Below are 13,334 nucleotides of genomic sequence, written 5' to 3' on the forward strand. Positions count from 1 at the left end.
TGCAAAGACATCTATAAGGACAGGATGTGTTAGGGAAATAGTGAAAGCTTATCTGCAGAGTGTGGTGAGGTAAAAAATACCAGGAGCATACTGCAAGGGCCTGGAGTGGGTGCATCTTTATCCCAAATGGTAACCACCACTATGCAGATAAACAAAAGAGGCCCCTTCCTTCCCGTGGACAGAACCCTACACCAGAGTACATGGGAAGGAAAAGCAGTAATGATGATCAGCTCTGTCCTTCTCTTCCTGATCTCAATCTGAGCTACATTAAGAGAAGTGTGCAGAAATGTTTAATCTTCCTCCCTGCCACCCTCTTACTGGGACCATTCTGGACACTTAGTCTGCAGGACTCCATGCTGAGGTTTGCTTAATGGCACCAACATGCACCATCCGAATAAAAAGGTGATCTAGACCCAGCCTGGGGACCCAGGACTGATGCCAAGAGTGTCATAATGGATGGCATCATTCCAGAAATTTTTTGAAGATTCTAGCTCCTGAAACAGGAGGCTCATGAAACAACCTCAGTATCACCTGAGAGTATGTCAGAAGTACCGAATCTCAGGCTTCACTCTAGAACCATTTAACCAGAATCTTCATTTTTAGCAAGAGTCCCAGAGGAGCTGCATGCACACTTGAGACTAAAAGACCCTGGACTAGATAAACCTGTTCCTGTCAATGGTAAATTAGACCTGAGAAAGCCAGAATAGGCCAGGAACTTTGCATAACTCCACAACGGGATGGCAGCAGAGACCTGGGTTGTGCAGTGGTGTGTCCAAGACACAGATGAACCCTGGATCTTCTGATTCCTATTTCCAACTATGCTTCTGACACAGAAATGTGGGCTTAGAAGTGTTCTCAGGGCACAGCCTGTATCAACAGCAAAGATGTTTGGTTAAATGGATGCAAACACAAGTTTAAATGGTTGTACTAATAAATAATTGAATTTTCCAGAAGAAAAATATAAAATTTTCCCTTGTCATCAGAAGATTGTACACTGAAGGAAAGGGTTAGATTCACGAGGAAAATGAGAAACTGTCTAAAACAATTTCAGTCTGCAAGAAATATCCAGTGAGTTATCTACTCAGGGAATTTTAGCCACTCTTGTGCATTTGGGAAATTGACTCTCATTAGGCTGCATTATTGATATGCAGGTAGAAGGTCCTTGTTTCACACTATTTTTTTTTTAAATAAAGCTTGTCATGTTTTAACACATTATATAATTTCCAGTTTTAATATTTGGGACTGAATAGTTTGATCATGATATCAGACTGAGGTGAGCTTCAGTTTGAAGCATTAGATTAGAGGGAAGAAAAATTTAAAAACCCTAAAATATTAAATTGCCACACATTATATGTGAAATGTGTCTTTGAAGTGCATACAACTTCTTTTTAATTTCAGTGTTACTCTGTCTTAAATCTTTGCAAGAAAAAAATCAATTAGCATCGTAGAGCTGGTAATTCTACACTATATTCTGCAACAAGGGGGAATGACAGAGAAAGAGCAATTTAGGCTGATAGCTACATCAACCACAGTACAGTTGATTAAAAATTTAACAGTTTTTCTGATGAACATCCCAGCTCAGATTTGGAAAACACTGACGAATTTAATTTTCCACTGACTAAATAATCATTTTATAAGCCATGTATAATTCATGTAATGGCAATGTTATGGGCTTGTTAAAAATGACTTGTACTAAACAGTTAACACTCTCCAGCAAGCAGAGGTTTGTAAAGGAACATTATTGGAATTAGTTGGCACCTGCTAATGGCAAATGGGTTTTTGTCTTTTGAATCTTAAAGTGAAATGAGTTAAAACTTTTAGTATAAATAGCATTCCACTCCGCATCCTCCACCCCAAAATCACAAAAGTGTGAATTGAGAAAAGAATGATATTTGTTTGGTTCTAACCCTGCTTACCAGTAGAATCAGGTTGGGCAACAGATTTTGCTTTTCCTATCTCAGTTTTCTTACCAGGAAAATGGAGATAGTGGTGCGTAATAAATAGTGTTATTGAAGGAGGTCAAAGAAATGATGCCTCTGAATTCACAGTGAGGCCTTGTGTTATACCGTCACACCAGCGGTCCCCTACCCTGAATCTATCTCCTGGGCATCTGCAGGGACACTCCTCCGCTCCCTGTAGAATATGCTCAAATGACTCTTTCTCAGTAAAATATGTGCAGACAACCTAAATTAAAACTGCAAACATTTTGTACCACCACACTCTCTTCATGATATCCTTACCCTGGTCCACTTTCTTTGTCACATTTGCTATCTACTTACATACTGTGGAACTTATTTTTGCCTATAATTATTAATTTATTTATTAATAAACTATTATCAATAAATTATTGATGAATTATTTTTGAATTATTTGATGTTGTTGCTCTGCATTTCCCCAAGAGGAAGGATAGCTTCACAAAGGCAGACTTTATTTTTTTTTATTTTGAGTTGGAGTCTCACTCTGTCACCAGGCTGGAGTGCAGTGGCATGATCATGGCCACCGCAGCCTCGACTTGCTGGGCTCAGGCAGTCCTTCCCCCTCAGCCTTCCAAGTAGCTGGAACCACAGGCATGTGCCACCACGCCTGGCTAAGTTTTTGATTTTTTGTAGAGATGAGGTCTTGCCATGTTGCCGAGGCTGGTCTTGAACCCCTGAGCTCAGGCAATCCTCTTGCCTCCACCTCCCAAAGTGCTGGGATTACAAGCTTGAGACACTGTGCCCGGTCATGGCAGACATTTTTGACAGTTGCATTTCTTCATGAGCTCCAGTCCAGGGTTTGGCACATAATAAGTGCTCAAAAAGTATTTGCTTAATAAATGAGTGAATGTTTCAAACATTTTAGAAATATTCTCTTTTCCCCATTGTAACAGTGGTTGGTCATTAGACTCACTAAGTGAAGCTGTAGAAAATTCAATTTCCTGGGAAGTATTTTCAGAGAGTCTTAGAGTCAGGGTAGTACCCAAGAATCAGCATTTTTGATGCACATGGGCAAAAGTCACAGTTTCAAAAATATTACAACCTTGAATGTGAGGCCTCTCTATCCACACTGCCCCATGAAGGACCTGGCCTGCATGAACTCACAAGCCTATAATCAGGTTTTAATGTTAATTTGTCAGGAATACCTATATCATGAGGGATATGTAAATTTGGATTTCATACCCATAGGTGAGCCAATGACCCAAAACCCTACGTGGAGGCAAACTTTGCTGCCACCTTCCCATACCAATGGACAGAAAAGTAGCCTAAAACTGAAAGGGAATTTGATGCAGACTCTTTTATTCAATGAAACCTCCACGTTTTTGATCACCTACAATCCACTCTTTTCATTTTTATTATTGAACATGGAGTTAGAGCTTGGCTGTGTGTGATCTTGGCCAAGTCATTCCATCTCTCAAAGTCTGATTCCAGGCCTTTCTCTCTTATTTTCAAGATTACCACGAAGATCAAAATATTTTAAATGATTTCATTCTGCATGATGGCAATATCCATTGCAAAGTGCAAAACAATAGTATTAATAGTGGAGCTCTTATATAAAGGCCTATAGATTATTTTATCCATGAATTCTGTCCTATATATAAGAAAGAACATCGTAGAAGAGACATAGAGGGTTAGAGATTTTCTTGTTCAGTGGTTTCTAGACAACACTAAAGAGAGGTCCACCTGGAACTTATTAAGGATGGATATTCCAGAGTTCCAGCTCAAGTATTCTCAGTCAGCTGGTCTGAAATGATACTTTGGATCTTTGTTTTCACCTAGCACCTGCCCCAGTCAACTCTAAACCTGAGTCTTTAGGATCTAAATTCTAGAACAGAGCTTGGTGGGCTCAGAGATGATCAATTTTTCCTTCCTTTCAGAGGAATAGTCAAACACAAAGGGGAGTAATATGCAGTGAGGTCATAGCACTTTGAGAAGAAAATAGCAAGAATGCACTGGGAACTTCATATTAGATTCTAATTCACCTTTGAGTTCCACTGAAACCTGGCAAATTCACTGGGAGAAAGAATGCCATAAATCAGAAAAAAATCTCGCAAAGCAGGTCCCAAAACGACAGAGAACAATTTTCCTTGCTTCCACCATGTAAAATATCCGAGGTGCCTAAGAAATCTTTGGGCTGTGTAAATACAGGATGAAAGGGCCTGGCCAAAACTATCGTACCTTGATGGACTGAAGAAAAAGTGGTAAAAAGGAAGCTCTGTGAACATTTTGGTGTAGGAATCATACTCAGGAGAAAGCAAGATTGATCTGTGTTTGTTTACTTTGCTTACTTTCAAACATAGTAATCAGTATGCTTGTAAGACTTTAAGAGGGATAACTATACACTTACCTTAAAGTTTATAATTTCTCTTTCCCACCTGGAATAGGTGTAAGCCCTAATTTAGCTGGAATTCCAAACCAGATATGACCAAACAATTCAAGTTTGTGCTAAAAAATCAACTAGTCTAGAGGACCTCGACTTTTTTCCAACCACTGTGGTATATATAAAAAAAACAATACTTAAACAGCTCATAGCATGTCAGATAATAAAATAGAATTGCTCGATTAGAATTTTGATCTATCACATCATTATCTTGGGAGCATGCAACTGCATACTTTGTCTCTTTGCTTTTTCTTGCTTGCTTGCTTCATTCCACTTTTTCATGCTGGTACCATGCCAGAGCTTAGAACACAAAGATGAATAAAACATGAGCTTCAAGGAGCTCCCAGTCAAGTGGGAGAAACAGACATTTTCAAATACTCATGATACAATGGGGCAAGTGCTTTGGAACGAAGTGATCCCTTCTTTCCTTTACATTCAAAGAAAGCCTCCCAGAGGAAAGACCTTTCAGTTGTGTTAAAAACTGCAGAAGGGTTCCCCATGTACAAAAAAGAGAAAATGGGATCACATGCAGGAGAGAGCGATACACCAAGGGCAAGAAGAAGCTTCATGCTGCAGAGTATGAAACTTGTTGAAACTTTTTTTCCTTACCGTGCATTTAAGGAACCCTCCCAAGAGCAGGCGCTATTCCAAAGGAACACAAAGACAAATCCAGACCTAATCCCTGCCTTGGAGTTCATAGTTGAAACAGATAGGCAGTCACACGTGCATATACAGTGCAGACTAATCAGTGCCACTTTAGAGCAGTGCATGTGTCATTATGGGAACACAGAGACACTGAGCCACTGACCTGGCCTGGAGAAGGGAGAGAAACTTTTGCACAGTGACCCAGGAGCTGTGAGGAGTTCGCCAGGAAAAGAAAGTGTAGGGAGTGACATTCCACGCACATAGAGCATCCTGTGGCATCATGCATGGGGCAGGAGCAGTCCGTGGCTTCATAAAGGATTGTTCAAAAATTATTAAGAATTTCAAAGTGGTGATGGTAGAGCATTAAGCTAAGCCAGGGCCCTTCTAAGTGTGAGGACCTGTGGGAGTGCATGAAGAATGGCATGTGAAGTCATTTTGCCTGTAGAGGGATATGCATGGAGTGCACCTTTTCTGTTTTTATCTCAGTCTTTTCTCCAAACCCACACAAAGGTCATCAGGAACATGACTGCAGATGTTTTTTTCTGCATAATAAAACTCTGATGTTAGAAAACTTCCAACTAAGCTACCAAAACCGGTCTAGGAAAACTTCCCTGAAACTCACTGCAACAAACAATAAAGACAAAAGTAAATAAGAGTAACCAGGAAAAAAAAAGCAATCAAGAGATTAAAAACACAACTAGGCTAGTTCCTGTCAAGCAAAGCAATTTTCTAAGATCAGAAGAACTAAAGAACTTCTTGAGTCCTATAATTCACTCACAGCAAATGACAAACACTTTAGACTTTTCAGAAAGCATTGCATTTTCCCCCCAAATAGGGCTTGATGGTAGAATGCAGGATAAACAGAAATGCCATGAAAAATTGTCTAGGAATTAGAAACATAAAACCTTTTATGTTTCAGAAATAAAGGCCATAAAAACAAAATATCTATATTTAACTGCTCCTGTGGATGGTAATGAGATATTTTTAGAAGAGAGAAAGCTTATAAGGCATCTGTGCAGTGCCTTGTTTACATCAGGGTAGATTACAATGTAATGACTAACCAACTGCAGGTTTTATGGTTAAACAAAACTTCATCTTATTTATGTGTGTGTTCTCTTTATTGCTCTGCAGAATTTCTGCTTCTTAGCATTGAGTAATATGGACTGAGCTCTCATCTACTTGTAATTCAGAAAAGCCAAATCAAGTGTATCAATTGAAATCAACTGCCAAAGCAAAGAAGTCTTGTGGGTCTCCAAGAGGTCTTAGTCTTCTCACTCAACTGCCTGGGAGAAGTGCTCATTAGCTATGCCTCAGGACTTCTGCCCAGGCCTCAGTTTCTCCTTGACTTCTTTGGTCTTGGTCTCTTTATCTGGGTCCAATATTCCTCTAAGTATGTGTACTGATGAGATTTGTTAACACCTGCAAACCCAGACCTATGCAAGTCCTTGAGAATAAAGCAGCATGCTGAGTCTTCCATTCAACGGTGGTTAGAATGCTAAGTAGATTACAAGATTATAGTTATGCTGTTAGAGCAATGATGGATAACAGTTACCATTTACTGGACAGTCACAAGTGCCTGTCACAGGGTGTAGCATTTCACATGGATTATATATTTCATTTACTCATCACAACAAATTTATAAGGTAGGTACAATTATCAGTCCCCTTTTAAAGTGAGGAAGCTGAGGTCTAGACAAGACACACCCTTTCCCAAGTCCATTTAATTGGTTTGTGTTAAAGCTGGAATTAAAACCCAGTCAGTTAAACTACAGAGCTTGTGTGGTTAGCCACCAAGTCACTGCTTCCCTAACTTTGATTGGTTTCATACCACTGTAAAAGCAGGTGTTTTTTATTTATTTATTTTTACCTTGAAAAACCATTTTATAAAATTGTTACAGTAAATAAGATGTTTAAAAAGCTTTAGCAATGATGATGTCATCTGAAGTTTTTATATAATAGTTAAAAATTCTAAACATGTAAAATGTTTAAAATAAAATATTTATTAACTATGCTAGAGAAGAGTATCAATACAGATGAACATATAAATATCAATACTTTTAGTTTATATGCTCCATTGTCCTTAAAATTATTCCTCTATCCCAGTTACTTTTCTTAAAATATTAACTTATTAAAATACAAATTGCTCATTCACATACTTTCTAAGATCATCTAGGACACCATCCAACTTCATTCTACAAATATTTATTAGGTCTTTGCTAATGTGCCAGACACAGAATATAGCAAAGAAACCTTTGGAGAAAGACACAACTATCAAAGAACAGAAGGTTTCGGTGAGATCCCACAAGGACCCCGAGGAGACAGTCACTTTGGGAGGGCACAGCAGCATCAGAGTGCAGGTGGGTTTTATGGGGACAGAGAAAGTACCATCCAATCGCGTATTATGGACTAGTTGCAGGCTTTCAGGACAGGACACCAGAAACAAAGGGCAGAAATCAGTCAGCACTATTGTAAGCAGACCTCAGCTGAGAGGAGGTAGGGCTCAACCCACTGGTGGGGTAAATGGGTCTGGAGTCCTCCTCAGGTGTTCCTTCTCATGTCTGGATGGGAGCAGGAACCAGGATGAAGCTCAATTTTTCAAACACAATATTTAAAAAGAACAAGTGTGTGGAAAGGCCTAACGTTTACCTACTGACAGCAAATAAATGAAATCCATTAGCTATTTTCCAGTCACTCGTCCTGGGTTCCTACCTAGCCTGCATTTCTGCCTCCTAATCATTTGGGAGAAAGAAACCTAGCAGCTAGGAAGCACAGAGATAAGCATTAACAACTACTCAGGTGAGTCCCCCCAAAATGGAACTTCCCTGGTGTTTAGAACTTGTATGTGCTGTACCCCAATACCTGGAACATTCTGTGGCATAGGTTAGATGCTCAATAACTATTTACTGAATTAACAGATATTAGAACAGGTAACTTCCTCCATTTGGGATAGTAATTTGGAGAGGTAAACAAATGATCTGGGTAGATGATTCACTCGCATATTGCATAGTCTTAATATCATGCTCAAAAGCTCAGATCTGTCCTGCAGAGATACCCTTGCCCTAAGGGTGTGACAGTCAATCTAGTTTTATACTGATGCAAGTTAATAGACTTTTCCATAATGCCTTATCTACCAAAATTCTTCTCCCATAAATATACCCAGCATCTTGTGGGGTTCACTGGCCTGAATGAATCACCTATAAATTATTTCGTTATTTTAAAATTTACAAACTGTGGGACAGGTACTGTGTTATCTCCGTTTTACAGAGGAGAAATTGAGACACAGAAAGTTTTCTAAGTGGACAGTTACTGAGTGATAGACCCAAGAGTCAAACTCAAGCAGTCTGTGCTCTAACCACTGTGTTTTATTGTGCTCTCAATGCTATCAAAGACCTTTTCATCACAAAATTGCAAGATTGGAATCACCTACCTTCATGGCTGCATCCTCTCTTTTCCATAAACTTTCATCCATGTCAGCCTTTAATAACTTTTACCTTCCTTATAGCTTTGCCTAGAAACATGTTATGGTTAATTTTATGTGTCATCTTGTCCAGGCCACAAAGTGCTCAGACATTGGTTAAAGATTATTTCTAGATGTATCTGCATAAGATTAACATTTTAACCAGTAGACTGTGTAAAGCAGATTTCCCTTTCCAGTGGGAGTTAGCCTCATCTAATCTGCTGAAGGCTTGAATAGCATAAAGACAGAATAGCAAATAACTATTTCTTTCTGCCTTACTGTTTTGAACTGATAGATACTGGTTTTCCCTATCTTCAGACGCAAAATCAGACTGGAACTACATTACCAGTTCTCCTGGGTCCCAGCCTCCATAATTGTGTCAATCTCTTGTAATAATTTTCTTTACACACACACACACACACACACCCCCTTATTGGTTCTGTTTCTCTGAGGAACCCTGACTGATGTACAGTCTCACTAACCAAAGCTTAATTTCCAAATCGAGAGATAAGCCACTTATTAAAGTACACATTTATTGGGCCATGATTCTAGAGTTAACTGCCTTGTATTAGTTGATGAGTAGGGGGAAAAGGATAATCATTTTTAGATTCATAATGTCTATCCCCTCTTTCTCCTTCTGTCTCATTTGAATCGAATCCCATGGCAATCCCTGAGCCATCGAGATGGAAACACTATGAAGACCAAACTAGAACTTGCAGTTAAAACCAGTCAACTAATGTGCCCACCAGATCTCATCTTGTCCACTCTATCCTTTCTCCTCCATGATGGTTTCTCACTCCAAGCTTGATGTTCAACTCTGACCTGATTTATCTTGTGGCTAAGGTACCATCCTAGTAATCTTTTTATCACTCTTAGTTTGTCAACTAAAATAAATGTGTCTTCTTTCTGGATCTGTCCTCTGACCTGGCACCTGTTTAGTTGGCTTGAGAAGCTTTCCAGGAGTGATATATCAAAGCTCCACTACCTAATTCCCTTCATAAGTCAACCCGTTTTCCAAGGTTTCGACTAATTAGTTGAGATCACGTCTGATGCCTTCTCCGTGTCTTACATTCTATGATTCTATCCACCAGGGGACACTTATTGAAAGGTTACTGATTTTTCACTTCATTATCTGTATAATCAGAATTAGCAATGAGTCAATGAAAAGGTCGTTGAGATTGAAATCAAAAGAACTAAATTTGAATCTCTACTTTATTGCATTCAGTTCCTTGGATTCAGTCATCTCATCAATGTAAATGATAATAAAAATCTGACTCACTAATGTTTTAAGGTTTCATTAAGATAATGTGCATGGGAGTATGTGTTAATTATTTTAAGCTACAAAAATGTCAGATATATTTTTATTATTTTCAGCTTCATCTTATGATGATTACCATTTTCTAAACGTCATCTGAGCTAAGAGAGGATCAAATTCCAATCAACATACATTTCTTATTCACCTGCTTCCATGCCAAGCATCTTGCTTGGTACTGGGTGCAGTGGGAAATGGACAGGCAAGGAACTAGCTCACAGCTTGCTTGGCAGCAAAGAGATGGCAAATAACCCCAATTAGTATTGGGAACTTACCAAACTATACCTGAAGATCAGCAAGGATTTATTTGTCATTTGGAAAAGCAAGTCAGGCATGAGTCTGTCCAAATAATTTTTTTTTTAAATCCCTGTATAGCAAGCACCCTTTTGAAAAAAATGCTGCCCTGCGTGATGTCGGGTATGTCTTCACAAACTAGATCTGGTTTGTAGGGAGCCCTCTAGAGGTCAGTTGATATTATTGCTTTCATCTTTTCAAGAGTCATTTTCTCTTGCTTTAAGTAATAACTGATTTCCAGATGTGAATTGCTGAATCTCAGAGATTTCAGCTGAAAAGCAACTTTTATTAAAATAAAATAACAACTTACCTGAATTTCATTTATATATTCAGAAAGATTCTGAAGCACAATGTGAAGTGTGATACTTTCATATCTTCTGTTACTTTTATTTCTAACTTGTAGCTATTTTCATTTCTTGTTTAATATAATTTTTCCCTTTTTACTACTTAGGAGATATATTTCTTCATAGACTTAGAAGTCAGTAGAGAATAAATACTGTCTGTTGGATATTTGCTCATATTCTTGATTAACTTTTATATGTAACTTTTTAAATCACTCAGAATGAATCTACAGAACTTAGAAAATAATGGGCTCTTTCCAATGCTCCACAAATCCCAGTGATCCTGTTTATTCTCATTGTATTACAGGTCAAATGTTTGCACAAGGAAGTAGTTTTTGTTGTTGTTGTTGTTTCCTTCTCCATCCTCCCCTATTGGTCATATCATTCATCTGACAGTTGAGCCTGGAACATCTTCTCATGGTTGTCTCTTGTATACCTTTAAAAAATACTTGCAAGAATCAAACTTGATTTTACTCTCTTTGAGATCAGTCGTGATTTATGCAGGGTAAAAAGTCAATGAATAGCTGGTGATTGAGTTGACATAATTCTAGGTTTCTATTTGTTCTCCCAGGCTTCAGCTCATGAAAAAAAGGTTTATAAGTTTGCATATGCACAGAATGAATTTCCAATGATGGCCATAGATTTTCTCTCATCCTGATGACCTTGAGCTATTTTGTAATTACAGATACATTGGAATAATGGCTGTTTGAACTGCAAATGATAGATAGACTGGATATCTTGGTTAGTTTGGGCTATAATTTTTAAATGTCATTTGTCTTAGGAAGGGAGCACTGATATTCAGACACTGGGATAGAAAGTCGAAGTCAAGTGAAAAAGAAACAGTAGCTGAAATGGGATAGGAGAAGGGGAAGAGTGTTGACATTTAGACTTGCTACCTTAAAGGAGTAATCAGATCATTGCCTGGTTTTAATACTTTTTTCCTGGCAGAATGTCTCCTTTCTCCCTCACTTTCTCCATTTCTTCCCATATACCTGTTAAGAAATACCCCACCCTCACCACCATAAGCTTTGGTTTCTTAAAGAAGGGACTTACACTAGACAAAGAGTGTTAGCATCTCTTCTAACTGCTTTCCAGATGTATTTGTCAGTGTTCTTCAAAAAACCAGAGCCTTCTTTGGAACCCTGAATATCTCTGTAAGAGAAGATTTGTTGTAAGAACTGACTCACAAAATTATGAAGGTTTAGAATTCTCATGATCTACCATCCACAAGCCGGAGAAACCAGAAAAGCCAGTCTGGTAATTAATCTGAGTCTGAAGGTCCAAGAACAAGGAGTACTGATGTGTGAGGGTAGGAGAAGATGAATATCCCAGCTAAGAAAAAAAGAGAATCTGTTATATTCAGGCCTTCAAGGGATTGGAGGATACCCACTCACACTGTGGGGAGGAGGAGGGAGATGATCATCTTTACTCAGTCTTCTAATTCAAATGTTAATTTTTTTCTCGAAACACTCACACAGACACACCCAGAAATAATTTATCATGAGTTATCTGGGCATCCCTCAGCTCAGTCAAGTTGACACATAAAATTGGCCATCACACCAAGAAAGGAGTAATAATTTATCTAAATGATGAATATGTGAGAATAAATTAAGAAGGATCAGCTCATCCCTTTCCACGAGAGGTCTGTTGCCCATCTGTGACAATGGCTAAGTTGACAAGTCTGTGTCATTCGGGAGTAAAATATACGCACAACAATTTGACTATAAAACTAAAATCATAGTCTACCCCAAACTTTTCCTGTATCTTAACCCTCAATGGTTCTTAAATAAAGATGGATTAGAGTATTATTTATAGCGATTTAATATTCCAATAATTTCTTTCCTAATTTTAAATTGAGGTAGATTTCAAAATTACATACAGAACTGTAAGATAAAATATTAGCAAGTAGGAAGACACAAGAGAAGAATGAAATATTAGAAAAAATAGAATAAAGTCAGTTGATTATTTATTTATCCATATGTCACATACTTATCGTAATTCCACAATATCAGAGTCCAATATGGATGGGAGGTACACAATGAACAAGACAGACAGAATTTCTGCTTTATGAACTTTACAGAGAACACACACTTTACACCCTGAGGACCTATGTAAGAGCTAAGAGGTAAAGTGTGCACTGATCTTAATACAGTTACAGAAAATGAGAAATCATGATCAATTGCATGATGTGCAAGAATTTTTGCCTATTCAAAAGATTGTCTTTCATGATAGGATTCTTGGAGGTACTACTGCTCACCACACGGTTACCATTGGAAGAGAACCGTTCTTTTATCAGAATACCTAGTTTTGGACTGTGATGATTTATTCAGGGATAGGTATCTAACCAAGATCAGGTCAATCAATATTTTTAGCTTTTTCATCCAGGAGTCCAGACAGTGTCTGCCAAGTAAATGGAACTCTAGAGTTGACAAAAAATTTGATTCTGGATTAGCAGCAAAGAGAGGAGAGTTAATGAGCGACAAGAGTCCTGCCTTGTTCCGTTTGTTCCTAATGCTCTGTCTATGGCTTGACAGTCGAACAGCTATGTGAGATATGCCTACATTCTTCCGATGGGACACTGAGCTTTACAATGTAACTGCAGTCACAGAGGAGTACAACTGTTTACATTCAAACTCTGGGCTCTTGAGTTTCAAGCAACATTTTCTGCATGTCTGCTGGTCTCACATACCTTCCCTGTTAAAATGATCTTCAATCTGTACTTAAATCTGTGACAGCTTTGACACAATGAGCAGCAAAACTCTAAAATAAACACTGCACCCACCTTTTGGCTTGTTATCAATATTCATTAGAATACATTCTTTGCTTCTCTTTTCTTTCGTTTCCTGCCATGCCTTGTGCTAATTTTTAAGAGTGATTTTCATCCATTTACTCTTCAATTATACATCTAGACCCTATCATACAAATACTGA

Source organism: Carlito syrichta, unplaced genomic scaffold, assembly GCF_000164805.1.
Source record: "Carlito syrichta isolate Samal-C Ts95f unplaced genomic scaffold, Tarsius_syrichta-2.0.1 Scaffold287658, whole genome shotgun sequence".
Classification (NCBI taxonomy): domain Eukaryota; kingdom Metazoa; phylum Chordata; class Mammalia; order Primates; family Tarsiidae; genus Carlito; species Carlito syrichta.